The following is a 16,893-nucleotide window of genomic DNA, read 5'->3' as shown; positions in this document are numbered from 1 at the left end:
TTTCGTAAGGCCAAGTACAGAAAGACTTGGCTTCAGTTGATGTTTCTAATCTAATCTTAACGTTTTTTTACCAAAAAGACAGTGTTTCTTTCAAATGGCTGAACTCATTACCAGGCTGGTTTTTGTTTGCTGGAATGGGACTAGTTTTGAATTAAAAATATTTCTGACTAATTTTGGGCTGCCTTGGTGGTATAGATATTTCAAGACATATCTATCACAATACCATTTAAGTTTTGCACACATTTTCACTGACTGAATCAATTTCTTTAGTGTTAGGGTTTTAATTATCCCTTTGTGTGTCGCATGAGCGGAATTCTGCAGAAGGATGACTGTGTCGTACTGTCTGTAAGTAAAAATGATGAATAGCAATGAATTATAGTGAAACATTTTTCTTAGTTCGAGTAGCTACAAGAGTGCCAGGACAAAACAAAACACAAAACCGGCTGTAACACGAAAAAGCAGACAACCGACAAACGAACAACAACCAAGCGACAGTACTAAAATCCAACAATAGCAGCAGAAAGTAAAGTAATGAGACAGCAATGAAAGGCAACAAAATACTTAATTGAGTTGACGAGCTAACATGGCTAATCTCTATACTCACACAAGGACTCTAGAAGGTATAAAAAGAAGGAAGTGAAATGATTGAGTGTGTAGCAGACACTTGCATGTGTGTGGGTGTCGGAATAAAAGGGCAAGCAGACAAGAAGAATAAAGCGCAAAACTGTAATATCCTTACATATATAAATGATTGCAGTAGAGTGTGTGAAAGACATGAATGAGGCTATATAAAGCACTCATAACTGTCGGCGGAAGTGAGTTTCTTGAATAAAGCTCCATTAAGTGCTCGCAAAATCAAAGCGTCGACTAGTTGGACGCTAAAGAAGCTGCGCTACTATTTTTCCTTTGCAGTGTTACACTTAAGCTGCGCTTCAAGTGCGGCAACTCGAAAATTGCTTTAACAAAGGTACCTCTGTATGTGAGCCTACATTAAAACCCTACTTGAGTCCATTAAAAGAGTCAACGACTTCTGCTGGACCCAGTAAGTACATTGATCGCAAAGTGAGCCGCCAAAGTGGCGAATGGCTGCAGCAAATGGAAGTGACAGTATTGACGCGCTCGCAGCTACTCGCAGTCAGAGTAAGTGTAACTTTATAAGAGAAGGACATTCGAAATTCTGTGCGGGCGTTTATTGCAACACAACCCAGTGGTAACAGAAGTGATGTATCACAAAGCGGAGAATAGCTTAAGTTAGTGAAGTTAAGATAATGTCACCTAATATTGATAACTTTAAACTATATTTTGTTTCATAATAGTTTTAGTTATATCCTTTACGAAAATATAATTCATTCCATAAAAAACACACATAAATAAAGAATTGGATACACAGTTTTTATGGTTTGCACTTCGATCTCACTCATGGCTTTTTGTACCCTCTGCTCATCACAGCACCTCATCCAGACCCAGTTCTCTCCTTAAACTCAGGATAGAGCTGGGTTGGACTGAGTGCCTTTGTGTGCTCTTCTTCTGGCTGCAGTTGGGCGAGATGTCTTAACCTTTTTCGCGCTATAGCGCTACATTGAAAACAATTTGCGTTCAAGTCTCCAAGGATTGGCCGCAGAAACGACAAGAATCAATCAAAAACAATTAAGTTTGCGCCCTAGAGATGCACTCCGGAAATGCTCACTGTATATTTCCTTGCATTACTGGGATACTCTCGCACTTACGCGCATATGTTGGCATATGTGTCTATGTGCTTGTGTAAAAATCATGAAGTACTTTCCACTAAATTGCGTATTCAATATTTATATAACATTAGCGTAAATTGTGCGTATTGTCGATTTCTTGCAGGAATTTCACCGAAAAATACTTATGAAGTTACACACAAAGCATGCACATTCACCGTTATTCTGCCAAAGTTTCTAAGTAGTTACACTAAACTTGACTTTTGTTGCCTTCAAAGAAGAGCTAAAATTAAACGTTCATTGATTTCCGGAATTTTGCATTTGACGCCTAAGTGTACACTTATACTGTCGAACACATTATACGCACACACACAGCTGCATTGTACGAAACCATTCAATATAAGTGTTCTTCGAACCTACAGGAAATTCTATACGTTTCTCGGAAATGCTCCGGATATATGGTGACAACTTTTTTGTAAGCATTATGTATGGGGTGACTCACTATGAATGCCAGTTTTCAATTTAGCGCACAATTTGGGGTTTGTCGTACAGGGATGTGGCTTGACACTGTTCATGGGCGAGCATTCAAGCTGAGTTATATTTACATATAACAAAATAATGGAAAATGTTCCATAAATCCTTATACGTATGGCATCACGACGATGTGAGTTGGTCCCTAAGATCATGGAATTTTGAAAAGTAAGAGTAATGCCAATAGCTCTGGAGCGATTAGTGGCTGGCAACGCAGTCGTTACTGCGACAGGATAGGAGATACTTCCAGGCTTATTCTGTTGAACAAAGAGAGGTACCACCTCCCACAAACAATGTTTTTATTTTTATAACAAACACATACACATACAATATATAAATAAAGTGTAATAAAAAAATATAAAACCAATACAAATATACTAACGAGCAGTGCAATTTTGGTAGCATGAAAACAATTTTGTGAAGAGGTTTTCATTCACAGCCATCATGCCGATATCACGTGGTTTAATTCGGTGCAATCGTCGGGTGTTTGCTAGCGTCCTCATTCAAGCGCCTTTGAGGCCAGAGAGAGTGGGTTTCTTGCAATTTTTTTTAATATCTTCAGATCAAAATGAATATCCTTATTGCGAGCGAATCGAAGAAAGTTTAGTCGGCGCAACCCCATAATTGCGCGCCATAAGGCCACACAGGTTCTATAATTTGCTTATATTACACCTGATGCTTTCCATTTAAATTCAACCGGGCTATTCGGGTCATGTTCTTCGATTTCGATGTAACTTAAATATGTTGTTCTCTGGTCAAAATAATGAGACACGTATTTTTTTGTTCGCCCGAAAAAATTTTTTTTCAAGAGTTATCGGCAATTTTGTTTTTCGCCTCAAACTCGATTTTTTTTAATTATATAAGAAAATTTTTTTTTTAAATGCCCATAACTTAGTCAAAAATGAACCGATTTTAATAATTTTGGGTTCAAAATGATCGTAATTACATACACAAGCGACTTCATGTAGAAACAATTGCAAAAAAGTAGTTGAAAATTTTTTATTTAGCAAAAAAGAAAAAAATTGAAATTTTTTCGAAATTCAGTATTTCAAAAAGTGTATTTTTTTTTTTTTTATAACTTTTTCCAAATCAAAAGGACATCTCAAACTTTAATTGAGCTGCATGCCTAGTAGCTAAAATGAGTTGTTTTTGAGTAATGAATTTTTGAGTAAACACCCTGTTTCGCAGTTTTTGTTTTTTGCAAAAGAAAAAATTTTCAACTACTTTTTCCAACTATTTCTCCATGAAATCGCTTATGTAAGTAATTACGATTATTTTGAACCCAGAATCATTCAAATCGGCTTATTTTTGACTAAGCTATGAGCAATTAAAAAAAAATTTCTTATATAGATTCTTTCCATTTCAATTCAAAAGGGCTTTTCGGGACATGTTCTTCGATTTCGATGTAACTCAAATATGTTGCTCTCTGGTCAAAATAATGAGACACGTATTTTTTTTTTCGCCCAAAAAAATTTTTTTTCTAGCTTTATCGGCAATTTTGTTTTTCGGCTCAAAATCGATTTTTTTTTAATAATATAAGATTTTTTTTTTTTTAAATGCTCATAACTTAGTCAAAAATGAACCGATTTTAATAATTTTGGGTTCAAAATGATCGTCATTACTTACACGAGCGATTTCATATAGAAATAGTTGCAAAACAGTAGTTGAAAATTTTTTATTTTGCGATAAACAAAAAGTGCGAAACAGGGTGTTTACTCAAAAATTCATTACTCAAAAACAACTCATTTTAGCTACTAGGCATGCAGCTCAATTAAAGTTTGAGATGTTCTTTTGATTTGGAAAAAGTTATAAAAAAAAAAAAAATACACTTTTTGAAATATTGAATTTCGTAAAAATTTCAATTTTTTTTCTTTTTTGCTAAATAAAAAAATTTCAACTACTTTTTTGCAATTGTTTCTACATGAAGTCGCTTGTGTATGTAATTACGATCATTTTGAACCCAAAATTATTAAAATCGGTTCATTTTTGACTAAGTTATGGGCATTTAAAAAAAAAATTTTCTTATATAATTAAAAAAAATCGAGTTTGAGGCGAAAAACAAAATTGCCGATAACTCTTGAAAAAAAATTTTTTCGGGCGAACAAAAAAATACGTGTCTCATTATTTTGACCAGAGAGCAACATATTTAAGTTACATCGAAATCGAATAACATGACCCGAATAGCCCGGTTGAATTTAAATGGAAAGCATCACCTATTTATTTTTATTATTTTCAGATGGATTTTATTTTGTTTAAGTTTTGTATCATCCTTCCATTGAAGCTTAGCCAAGCCTTCGTCCATTCTTCAAAAACATTTGTTGCAATTTAAAGTGTGGATGCAGCTTCTTCAGCATTTTTCCACTTTTTCCATATTGGAATGAAGATGCGTCCTATCTCGCTACAAGGCGATGGGAATTAGCCAAAAAGATCATGTGATTCGATGCTGTTTTGTATGTTTTTTGTTTTTGTTCAAAGAAAGCAATATGCAATAACTTAAAAAAATTACCTGAAGGATGTGTTTCGATCTGCTTGTAACAGAATTGAGTCGGCAGTTTGTATATAAAACTTTCAGCAAACAAAGCAACGACTCCCAAAATATCATCGGGGATTTCTTCAAAAGGGCCATTAATTGAGTAATTAATCTTTATTACAGTAATAGCAGCGAAGATCACAGGAATGCTGAGCAGTCTAATGGCGAACATCAGTGGGCCAACTCAGAGTAAACGAAGGCTGATCATGGCCACCACAAACGCAATACTCGTGTATGACAGCGAAATATGGGCAGATGCGCTAAACTGCAAAACCAAGCGCAAAGCACTGGAGGCTGTACAACGAACAGCGGCACTCAGGTTTGCTTCAGCCTACCGCACTGTCTCAGACGGAGCAGTTTTTGTCAGGAGATACCTGTCGATCTCATGGCCTGAGAACGAGTGGATGCATGGGACTCTAGAAAACACACGCCACCACTAATGCCACGGAACTGAGATGCCAAACCATGCAGCGGTGGCAAAGCCGATGGAACACCGAATCGCGTGTCAGATGGACGTCGAAGCTCATTGCTACAATAGGTAAAAGGTTTCAAAGGAACTTCGGGGAAGTGGGCTATATCATGACTCAGTTTTTCTCGGGACGCAGATACTTCCGGATGTACTGCGAAGCACCGATCGATGATGCCGAACACACGGTTTTTAGTTGCGACAGATGGCTCGTGGAAAGAGATGCTCTGAGGGAGCATCGGCAAGATGCTTGAAAGCGAGGATAATTTCAATAAGGTTAAAAGATACGTAGAAGGCGTATTACGGGGAAAAAAGATAGACCACAACGCATTACAACAAAGCGAAGCCTCACAGACAGTGACATAAGAGCCTATAGAATGAAGCTGGCTACAAGCTTGGTGGACACAGACGTGGGTGAATAGAATTGGTCCTTTATGGATGCCGGATGCCGTTCTGGGTCCTCCCGAAGTAATATAGAAACCAGTTCCGGGAATGGTGTCTCCCCTGAAGAAGAGGAGGGTTTATTTTAGTGGCCACACCACACGACGCAGTAGACGACGGTCGCTGTAAGTGCGAAGGCATTTTGAACCCTACCTCGCTCACCAAATCACCAAAAAACAAAAAATTTAGAATAATAGCATCACAACCAAATCTCTTAATGAGTTACGCTCACAGCAAAGGCATATGATGGAAACCATGATTGTAGTTTGCCGGCAGTGCATAATTTTAAACTTCCTATGTCATTAAATAGGTGCAATGATTTCCTGGAGGAACGTATTTATTATTAGAAAACATGCAAAATCTTAAACGAGACTCTTTTAGATTTTTAAATTTCAAAACAGGTAGTCTTAATGGGGCACCCTATACATATACTCGGAACTTGACTGCTTTTATGTTATTTCAAGTGAATTTAAATTTCGCCTTTGTTATGCTAATTTTTTGTTTAGCGCAGAATGGAAGGAAGCAAAATTCTCCAAAACATGGGTACATTTAATTTGAACATTTCGCATATACTTACATAAGTGTGTATGTATGTTAATTCAATAATATACATAAATATTTAGTAGATTACAATGATATCTATATGTGCACATTGTTTGATATGCACACAAGTTAGTACCTAGCACATATTTATTAGGATGGGATCGGAAGAAATTTTCTCGCCGTATGGTATTTCAAATTGCTGTGCTTTCCATATTGTCTACCTAGAATGCTAAATCTACGTCTGTATAGAGCAGGATAATGGCACATAAGACAACACAAGACAGACTCTGCAAAAGTCATGTGCTTGGATACCCACCCTCTGGGCGTGCCTGCCTATTTGGCAGTGTCCTGTTATAACTGAAATCAGTGCTCTCAAACCATTTTGCAAGTAATCCGCAAACAAAATTTCTTTCGCATCACAAAGAACTGATGCTAACACCTTCTAGGCCGATTTCTGGATACGAGCTCATTTCGAAACCGAAGCACCAGGATCACACAACTCTTAAGCCTCTTATTTTGATTTACAATCATGGTGATGGACCCAAGTCTCATACGTAGTCATGAATCGACACAAAAAATCCACTTTATCCTTTCGAAAAAGCTCTAAGTGTTGCTGAGAAAGTCGTATTCCAATGTTTTTTTTTCTATCTACCACTCTCTCCGCGGAACTGTCCAAGAAGGAATTACCTCACGGTACTGGTTAGCTCAAAGGCTGCTAGTTATTTCGTCTAAGAACCTCCGCGCGTCTTAGACCATTTAGGACACATTTTGCATGCGCGCAGATTCGCTTCCAGTAATCGCTCGATTTTATATTAGCATAAAATCTATAATATTTTCTCCTTTTAATATATCACAAGTTTCGGGAGCATAGCCTAGGCATTGGAACCAGACGTGATTAACGTCATCTTCCCAATCCGTGCAGATTGAGCAGCTTGGAGAACTGTCATGGCCGAACCTATGGAGGTATTTTCGAAAAACTCCGTGCCTTAAAGAAATTGGGTTAGGTGGAAATTGGTTTCCCCATGGTTCCTTCCAACCACGTCGTAAGAATATGTACATATAGCGTTTGCTTCTGAACCACCCATTTCTTTGAGAATGGTAAGACAAATGGCATGTCAACTGTGTTCATAATTTACTTAAAGATTTGACATTTACGAAATGGGACGCTATGCGCTTGAACAAAATTGGGAAATATTGAAAACCTATTTCCAAAGTGGTGAGTCTTCTTCTTCTTTTCTGATTTTCACATCGGTGGCTACGTCAATAAGTAAAATTGTCGGATTTGGGGCTCAGAAAATCCACACGTTACTGTAGAGAAGCAAATGCATCCACAACGAGTCACTGTTTGGTGCGGTTCTTGGTCTGGCGGCATCTTCGGGACATTTTTTTTCGGAAATGAGCGAGGAGCCGCGGTTACTGTAAAAGGCCGTGACATGCTCCACGAGTTGTTTCCAAAAATTGAAGCGGATGACATGGACGACATTTGGTTTCAACAGGACTGTGCAACTTGTCACACTGCCAAAGTTACACTCGAACTTTTGGCTACCGTTTTTAAAAACCGAATAATCAGCCGAAATTTCGATATCAATTGGGCGCCTCGGAGCTGTGATTTAAGCCCGTTGGATTATTTTTTGTGGGGAGCCGTTAATGACAAATGCTATGCGAACCATCCACAGACGATTGATGCTTTAAAACACGTTAATCGAAGTTGCCATTCATGAAATTGGAGCCCAAACAATCGAAAATGTGCTTAAAAATTGGGTTGATCGAATGGCGTACTGTAAAGCCAGTCGTGGCAGTCATTTGAACGATATTATTTTTCATTCATAAATGATTTATTTTTTTTTTTATGGTCGATTCAAAAAGCAAATTTTACATGGCTCACCCTTTATTAACCCATGCGTCCATCTACCTTTCGGTGATCTGTTCCACTGGTCTTGCCAATGCGCGATCGAACGACGCCTTCCTTCTTCTGCAATAGTTCTACGACGTGCTCTACCGTCGTTTTCAGATAGCCTTATATACACTCTTTGCATTTCTTTCGCCAAAATGTCTTCGCCTTCCAATGTATTTTGGTTCCATTGTTAGCGAATGTGGCACTCATTTCAGAAACCCCATACTTCAGTCGAAATATTGCTTACACAATACAAATTAAAATCCTGGTGCTTCTATTAAATCTCTTTCAGTCACTTTTTAATAGCAACTTGCTTTCGACAGAAACTTGGGAGTGATGATTTAAAACCCCGCGAAGATGTCTGATTTTAATACCAAGTGCTTTTCCACGTTCATTTTCTATCTAGATGCATTTCTAAATATTTGGTTTCTTTGCTTTGCGGTACTTCCATATCGTTGAGTTTGATCGATGGGCTAGTGTCTCGCTTAAGAGTGAATGTGACTTGTACTGATTTAGATTCATTGGACTTCTTCTCCATTTTTTGAGCCATAGGTTGATTTTGTCGTGCTCCTTTTGAAGTTTAGAGGTATGTGCTTATAGTGTGTGTCCTTCCTTGAAGAAGAAATTTCGGTTATTGAGATAAGACTTTATAAGTATGTAGAAGTTTATAGGGAGAGTGGTTTTATTTTGTAGAGCAAACCGACGTGCCATACCCTATCAAAAGCTTGCGCAGTATCGGGGAATGTTGCTTTACAGTATTTTTTCTTTTGTTCAAATGCATTGTGAATGTATTCGACAATTCGATGAACTTGTTGTGTAGTGCTGTGTTCTCTTCGAAAACCGAACTGATGATTGGGTATTGTTTTTCGTTTTTCGATGACCGGAAAGAGTCTTTTAAGAATAAAACATTCCATAAGTTTGGAAGTGATCGGTAGCAAGCCGGTTGGACGATACGATTCAACGGAATCTGGTTTTTTGCCTGGTTTGAGGACCATTTTAATTTGAGCCAGTTTTCCTTGTGCAGGAAAACTTCCAGTTAGTATAATTGCATTAAACATATACGTTAACTATTACTGGGAGCTCTTTGAGTACTTTGGCTGTAGTAAGATCGTAGTCGGGAGATTTATTTGAGTTCAGATTATTTATACCAAATTTCACTTCAGATTTAGAGAATTTACGTAAAGGTAGGTCCATTTGATGGGTTTGTGTTAGCACAGAATTTAAATCTTCTAGAGGACCGGGTAAAGAGGCTATTGAGTGTGGGGTAAATACTCTTTTTAAGTGCCATTCATTATTTTCCATTCGAAGGGCAGGTAGCTGGAGTATAAGTCTTTTTATATTTCTAGAAACCTTTCAGAGCGAATACTCAGAATCTGCTATAGCGTTAAGACTACTGAGATAGCGATTATGTTGTGTGCTTCATTCATTAACAAGAGCTTCTTTAAGTTGTCTTGCGAGTGTATTTAAGTTTTTTTTAACTGCCGGGTGTCTAGTTTGCTGCCACTTTTCTCTTGTAATCTGTTTTTCTGGTAGTTTTCCTTAAATGCTGGGAGAAATTCGAGTTGCCTTTTTTGAGAGAAATTCGAGTTGCCTTCTCTTGAATGAGAAGTCCTATCGCACGGTGTTATTCAATGAGATTTCACAGCAAATCAACAAGAAATGCTAAAAACTCTCTGAGTGATATTTGTACGTATTTCTTGTATTCTTTGTATTGCTTGTAATTCAAAGCAATAAGTGCATACCAAGTTTTCTAATATATTCCCCTGGAGGTTGAATTCAGCTAAGCGTGAAAACTGTGCAACAGCTCCTCCTCCGAGGTAACTTGCTGCAGATAGGCGTTACCAGCCAACATCACCAACTTATACAAACTCAATAATGGAATGATTCATTTCAGTTTGTCGTTGCATTCCGCGCATTTATCTCTCCCCTCTGCTTGCCCGCTCTGCAACTGCTCTTGCACAATTCATTTGGTGGCTTTTGCTGCAGGCAACGCCTGGGCATGCATTTTTCTTACTTTTTGCCCTTGTAAAGTGAATGTCTGTAACATTTTTATTTTACGAGTATTGATGTTTTTTCGGTTTCTGTTGTTTTTTTTCTGTCTTTTCTTCGACACAATTCCTGCGACATTACTTTTACTGGCTGACAATTTTTCTCCACTTTAGTCACGTTAGTGTGCCAGCTGATAAATTTGTATAAATTCGTTTATTTGCTCCCTAGCGATCGTCCTTCTAAAAACCAGCTGACGACTTTTTATGGTTTCCCGCAGCTTTTTTTTCAGCACGGCCACGTGTACACACATACATGCATACGTATATATTACATGCCCTCTACTAGTTTTTAGTTTTTAACTACAATAACTCTTCTCTTGTTCGACTGCCTTTGGAGTAGTTTTGCTGATATTCGGCGACAGTGCTAATGTCCAACGGGACACACCTTTTTCTAACGGCTGACTGCTTGAATGGTTCGTTAGTTTTGTCATTGGTTTGGTGTGCTTTCAGCCTGGTTAACTGACTTTACTTTGGTGCTTGAAATAAGTAGAGAGGGCAAACGAAGGAGTTCTCGATTTCGGATAACGGTTAGAGATTTGCTTTGGCCACAAGCCGCAAGCCGCAAACCGACCAACGCTTGTATTTCCTATTTAGTTCACAACTCCTCCTTATCCACTGCAAAGATTTTGTACAAAGATAAATTCTTTTCATACTACTTAAATTTTTGCTCGCTCACTAATGGCGCTAAATGTTGGCAGCTTTTTTTGTATAATCACCTACACATTTCAGACTAACTCTGCAGCTATGTGTGTGTATCTGTGTGTGTGTAGGCATGTATATTTTTCTCGATTGAACTTCGACAGCTGTTCGCAAATCGAGATGGAAAAGAGGCAGTAAAAAAGCGAATTCCATAGTAATTTACAACGAGTTGTGCTGAGTGTTGGCATTTTGCTGGCAATGACTTCTTTGAAGGCATCGACAGTGTAATTTTTCAAACTAAACGAGTTGAACCTTCATTCGAGCAGACTTTCAAAGTAGTAGATAACCAAGTCTGATGCTGATCGCTTACTACTTTATGCTTTTTATCCTCCCTATTTGCCAACTCTTCAATATTTTGGTCATAGAACTCTTTACCGCCTGCTTCTGAAAATTGCACTTTAGGTGAACATCTATACGTTTATACATACGATTTTACACATTCATGTGTATACGCATATAAATATATTAGGGTGTATCACTCTTTGGTTTTTCATCGGAACTATAGAACTTATAATATTTTAAGGCTTGTGCGAAAATATTTCGGAAAAATATTTGAATGCGGCTTTAAAAATTTTGAATTGTTTAAATAAAATTAGTTTTTAAAAATATTTATTCCAAAAAAACAAAAAAAAAACTTCAAAGATACCTATATATGGATATATTCCAAAAAGTATTTAGAACATGAATGGAATAATTTTAGAAGAAATAAAAAAAACTAAAAAAATATCTTTAAAATGGCGATTTATAATAAAAAATAAAATGTTTTGTTTCCCTGAAATATTTTAGCAGAAGTCTTAGAATATAAAATAATTTAGAATGCAGGCGAAAGAAGCGAAACTTTTTTATGTACAAAGTGGCGGAAAATTATTCATCCAATTTCCTTTTGTTTTTAATAACTTTTTTTTATGTTAAAGGTGGCGCAAAATTAATCGTTATTATTTTTTTTTTTTTATAACTTTTTTTGCTAAATAAAAAAAAAAATATTTTGTTTTTCTGAAATATTTTAGCAGCAGTCTTAGAAAATAAAATAATTTAGAATGCAGGCGAAGGAAGTGCAACTTTTTTTATACAAGGTGGCGAACATTTATTCATCCAGTTTTTATTGTTTTTTAATAACTTTTTTTATGTACAAGGTGGCGCATAATTAGTCGTATTTTTTTTTTTTTTTGGATAATTGTTTTTACTAAATAAAAAAAAACAAAATATTTTGTTTTCCTGAAATATTTTAGCAGAAGTCTTAGAAAATAAAATAATTTTGAATGCAGGCGTAACAAGAGTAACCTTTTTATGTACAAGGTGGCGCACAATTATTCATCCAGTTTTTATTGTTTTTTAATAACTTTTTTTATGTACAAGGTGGCGCATAATTAGTCGTATTTTTTTTTTTTTTTGGATAATTTTTTTACTAAATAAAAAAAAACAAAATATTTTGTTTTACTGAAATATTTTAGTAGAAGTCTTAGAAAATAAAAATAAAATAATTTAGAATGCAGGCGTAAAAAGAGCAAGTTTTTTATGTACAAGGTGGCGCACAATTATTCATACAGTTTTTATTGTTTTTTAATAATTTTTTTATGTACAAGATGGCGAACATTTATTCATCCAGTTTTTATTGTTTTTAATAACTTTTTTTATGTGCAAGGTGGCGCATAATTAGTCGTATTTTTTTTTTGAATAACTTTTTTTTACTAAATAAAAAAAGAAAAATATTTTGTTTTCCTGAAATATTATATTTTTTAATTTACAATGCAGGCGAAAGAAGTACAACTTTTTTTATACAAGGTGGCGGAAAATTATTCATCCAATTTTTATTTTTTTTTTAATAACTTGCAGTACAACTTTTCTAGGTGAGACAACCTAATGTACAAGGTGGCGCAAAATTAATCATCCAATTTTGTTCTGGAATAAATTTTTACCTGAAAAAAAAAATTATTTTCAGTTATGGAAATCTTTATTTTGTCTTTTATGCTTTCCATTGCTGATCTGTTTGTGTACTGTAGCTGTCCAGTTCACAAGTTTCAAATATGCTTGGCCTACGACGCCATTTGCCAAAATTGTACATCTTCCGGCAGGGTGGTTCATTTTGTGACATTTTATGTATTAATTCATATTTATTCATAAATACATGTAAATGCGAGAATATAATCCGTGTCTATAATAATTAGCTCAATTTCCTAGAAAATATATTTTGGCCATCATTGGGCTTTCGGGGGAGATAAGGTGTATGTTAGCATACTTTTTTGAGAGCGACGCCTTCCATTCACATTACGTTTACACACCGGTTTAGCTGATTTACATTACGTTGCTTTCTGCTTGCAAAAGAAGAGTAATTCATCATTGAAGCGCATTTGATATATTTAGTCAAGGCAGCGTAGTGGTCCGAATACATTCTGGATCACTTTTGTATCGAAAATGTTTAGGTGTGGATAGTCAGCAATATGGACCTCATACAAGACATAACAATTATGGAAGACAATTTGGTCCAAAGCGGGAACAATTTCCCGTATTATCAAGAAAGGATCCCAAACATAAGGCACTTGATGTCCGTCTATGGCTTATGTACAACACAATCTCCAGACATCATAGAACAATTGAACATTTGCGGGCTCATTTGGAAAACCCACTGAAAAACCTTGTTATTATAAACAAGAAAGACCTAGAAGATGATTTAAAAGAAGAGAGGAGGAAAATAGATCCTTTAACATACAAGAAGCTGGTCGAATCCATGCCAAGAAGACTGAATGATGTATTGCCGACTCAATATTAATTATAGGGTTTTTCAATAAGGGCGGGTAGATGTTGAAATGGAATAAAATGGCGTTTGCTGTGTGGCACGTAGCGTCGTCCTGCTGGAACCACATGTCGTCTAGGTCCATATGGTTCAATATGGGCCATAAGAAATTGGAAGGGCCACCACGTCTACCGAAAAATGGGCGCAATGCGCGTCTCGTTTGCCTTAATGCACACGCATTTTGATAATAAAGTTTTATCATTTGAACGTGCTGTTCAATCGTGTAACTTGCCATAAACAACTGAATAATAAACAAAAGATTTGACAGATGTCACCGAAACAAAATGGTTGTCACAGGGCGCCAAAATCGATCCGCGCCAATTGAAAAACCCGATATATCGTTTATTCTCAAATATTATTTGCCTAACTCTACTTTATATAAATGGCTGAGTTCTTTTTTGTCATGTATTTTGCTAAGTTTTTATGTTAGTATTTTCTATCTACGAATGAGTTGAAGTTTGTTTATATTTTTTGTATTAGGTGTGCAACTAAGTTCCCGCTGTTTGTCAATAGATGCCGCCAGCAGTGTGTGCTAGTCGATACTAACATAACCTAAAAGTCATAAACCAAGCTTAGACATATGGTAAACAAACTGCTTTGACACATTAGTGATTCTGTTTTGGTATCATATACTTTTGGTTTTGTGAAAATGTCTGATTTCGTGCCGAATAATCGTCATTTGCGGGAAGTGTTGATTTTTCTCCTTCATTCGAAAAAAAACGGCGGCTGAAGCACATCGAGAGCTACAAAAAGTTACTGGAGATGCCGCCTCAAGTGAAACAATGTGTCGAGATTGGTTCCGTTACTTCAAAGACGGTGATTTTAATGCTGGCGGCCGTCCGCGTGAAGGAAGACCAAGACGCTTAATTGGAGGCATTGCTCAATGAGGATCCATGTCAAACGCAAGAATAGCTTGCTTCAGTATTAGGAGTTACCCGTCAATCCATTTCCAAGCGATTGCATTGCTGTGGGAATGATTCAGAAACAAGGGACTTGGGTTTCTTATGAGCTAAAACCATAGGACGGGTGATGAAAAATGGATTTTGATTACAGCAATCCAAATAAAATAAAGTGATGGGGGCTGCGTAGTCACGCTTCTACGTCGTCGCTTTGGTGGGACCAAGTTGGTGTTATTTATTATGAACTATTAAAACCAAACGAAACCATCACTGGGGATCGGTACCGACTTCAGTTGATGCGATTGAGCCGAGTACTGCGCGAGAAGCGGCCGCCATACGTGGAGAGGCATAAAAAAGTGATTCTACAGCAAGACAACGCTCGGCCTCACGTTGCCAAACCCGTTAAAACATACCTGGAAACACTGAAATGGGAAATTCTACCACACTCGCCATATTCCCCAGATATTGTTCCGTCCGATTATCACCTGTTTCGATCGATGGCACATGGTCTAGCTAACCAGCAGTTCCATTCATATGAAGACATCAAAAAATGGCTTGATCCATGGATAGCCTTAAAAGATGAACAGAAAGATGGGAAAAAGTAATAGCCTGCGATGGGCAATACTTTCAATGATTCACTTGTGACCATTTTTTCAGAATAAAATTTTATTTTCATCAAAAAACCACCGAGAACTTAGTTGCGCAGCTAATAATTTTGAAAAATACGCTTGAAGAACGAAAATAAATCCGACACGTAAACGCTTTAGATTTGCATTTTATTATATATTTTTTTATTTAAAACCATGCCACTTGGGTGTCCGAGTTCTTTATTGAGCCACTGTATAAGGGTTCGTAGCTACAGAGGTATATGAATTGGCTGTGCAGGGTGCCTAGGATGTAGATTTTCGAGGCACAGAAAGGTTTGGAGCTCTCTCGACTACCTGTGGCTTGTTGCTTGAAAAATAGTCTATATGCAAAATCCACAAATACTGTACAAAAACTCCGACTTACAAGGTCGTGATATCCTTCTTTCCATGCATAAATCGGAGGCACTAGAGGGAGCTCTTGAGGCTAACAAAACTTCAACTTACGACTGTGGTGGGTGTTCTAACCATTGCTCATTAGACATCCATGCACTAAGACCTACCAATGGTTTTTTCTGCGGTAGCTTTTTAGAATCTGTCTAGAATGGAATCTGCCCCTCACCTGAGCCGCTTTTGCGAGACTAAAATTCAGCAGAGTTTCAACCGATCATGATTTTTATAACAAAAGTTTCGAGCAAAAAGTAATTTTTTGACTACTATATTATTTTATTGAAAAAAAAATTACTATTAAAAGTTGACTTTAGTGTTGTTTTTTTTCAAATAAAAATCAACATTTAACAGTGTATAACCAGCTTTCTTCCAGAAAGTTAAAAAAATTCAAAGCATGCATATCCTGGGCATTTCAGGTAGGTAGGTAAGTAAGATGGCGAGAGTACCCCAGGTACACTTCAAATAGCGCTGATGTTCCCTTTTGATACTATAATGTGGACCACTACCTATGAAAAGATTTAGGGAAGAGATAAACCGTCTACAGCCATCCAGTGCTGCTGATATAGTGGATGAGAGAAAAGGCTGGAGAATTTCATCAAGTCATCCCCAAAGGGCACGCTAAGGAATCTGAAGCGCCTAGCCGCCAGAGCCGGGAAAGTGTTCCACAGTCTCTTTCTCTGCAGGATCCCCACAGCTTCTGCAATAGGGGTTCTACCGAATTCCAAGTTTCTTCGCATGAGTACCGATCACCCAGTGACCAGTGAATAACGCAATGAGTTTGGAAATTGAATGGCGGGGGATTCCCATCACCTTAAGCATTCTGCTTCTGTCATATTGAGATGGACTGTTTTCGAAATAACACACGATGAGACAGACCTCCATCTGTCTTGCGCTTTTTTTTTTTAAATTGTGTAGTTTCCCTTTAACAACGGACAAGCCGAAACCGGGGACAGCCGAAACCGGTTCTATCAACCTCCTATTGGCGAGCTCGTCGGCAATTTCATTTCCCTCTATATTTCTGTGCTTCCCAGATAAGGGAAATGTTTCCTACACGTTCGAGACGTTTGAGTTCCTCCTTACAGGAGTTCACCAGAAGAGAACTGCAATATGGCGACGATGACAGGGCCTTGATCGCAGCTTGACTATCGGAAAAAATATTAATGTCTCCCTCCCAACAGCGACCCCGAAGCATTTTGCATGCTTGCAGGATCGCGAAGACCTCTGCTTGAAAAACGCTGCTTGCTTCCGGCAGTTTAAAGGAGACCGAAATGCTGGCTGATTTAGAGTAAACCTCCGCTCCCACTCCAGAGTCCATCTTGGATCCGTCAGTGA

This window comes from Anastrepha obliqua, chromosome 2, assembly GCF_027943255.1.
Source record: "Anastrepha obliqua isolate idAnaObli1 chromosome 2, idAnaObli1_1.0, whole genome shotgun sequence".
Taxonomy (NCBI): domain Eukaryota; kingdom Metazoa; phylum Arthropoda; class Insecta; order Diptera; family Tephritidae; genus Anastrepha; species Anastrepha obliqua.
This window is presented reverse-complemented; position numbering follows the sequence as displayed.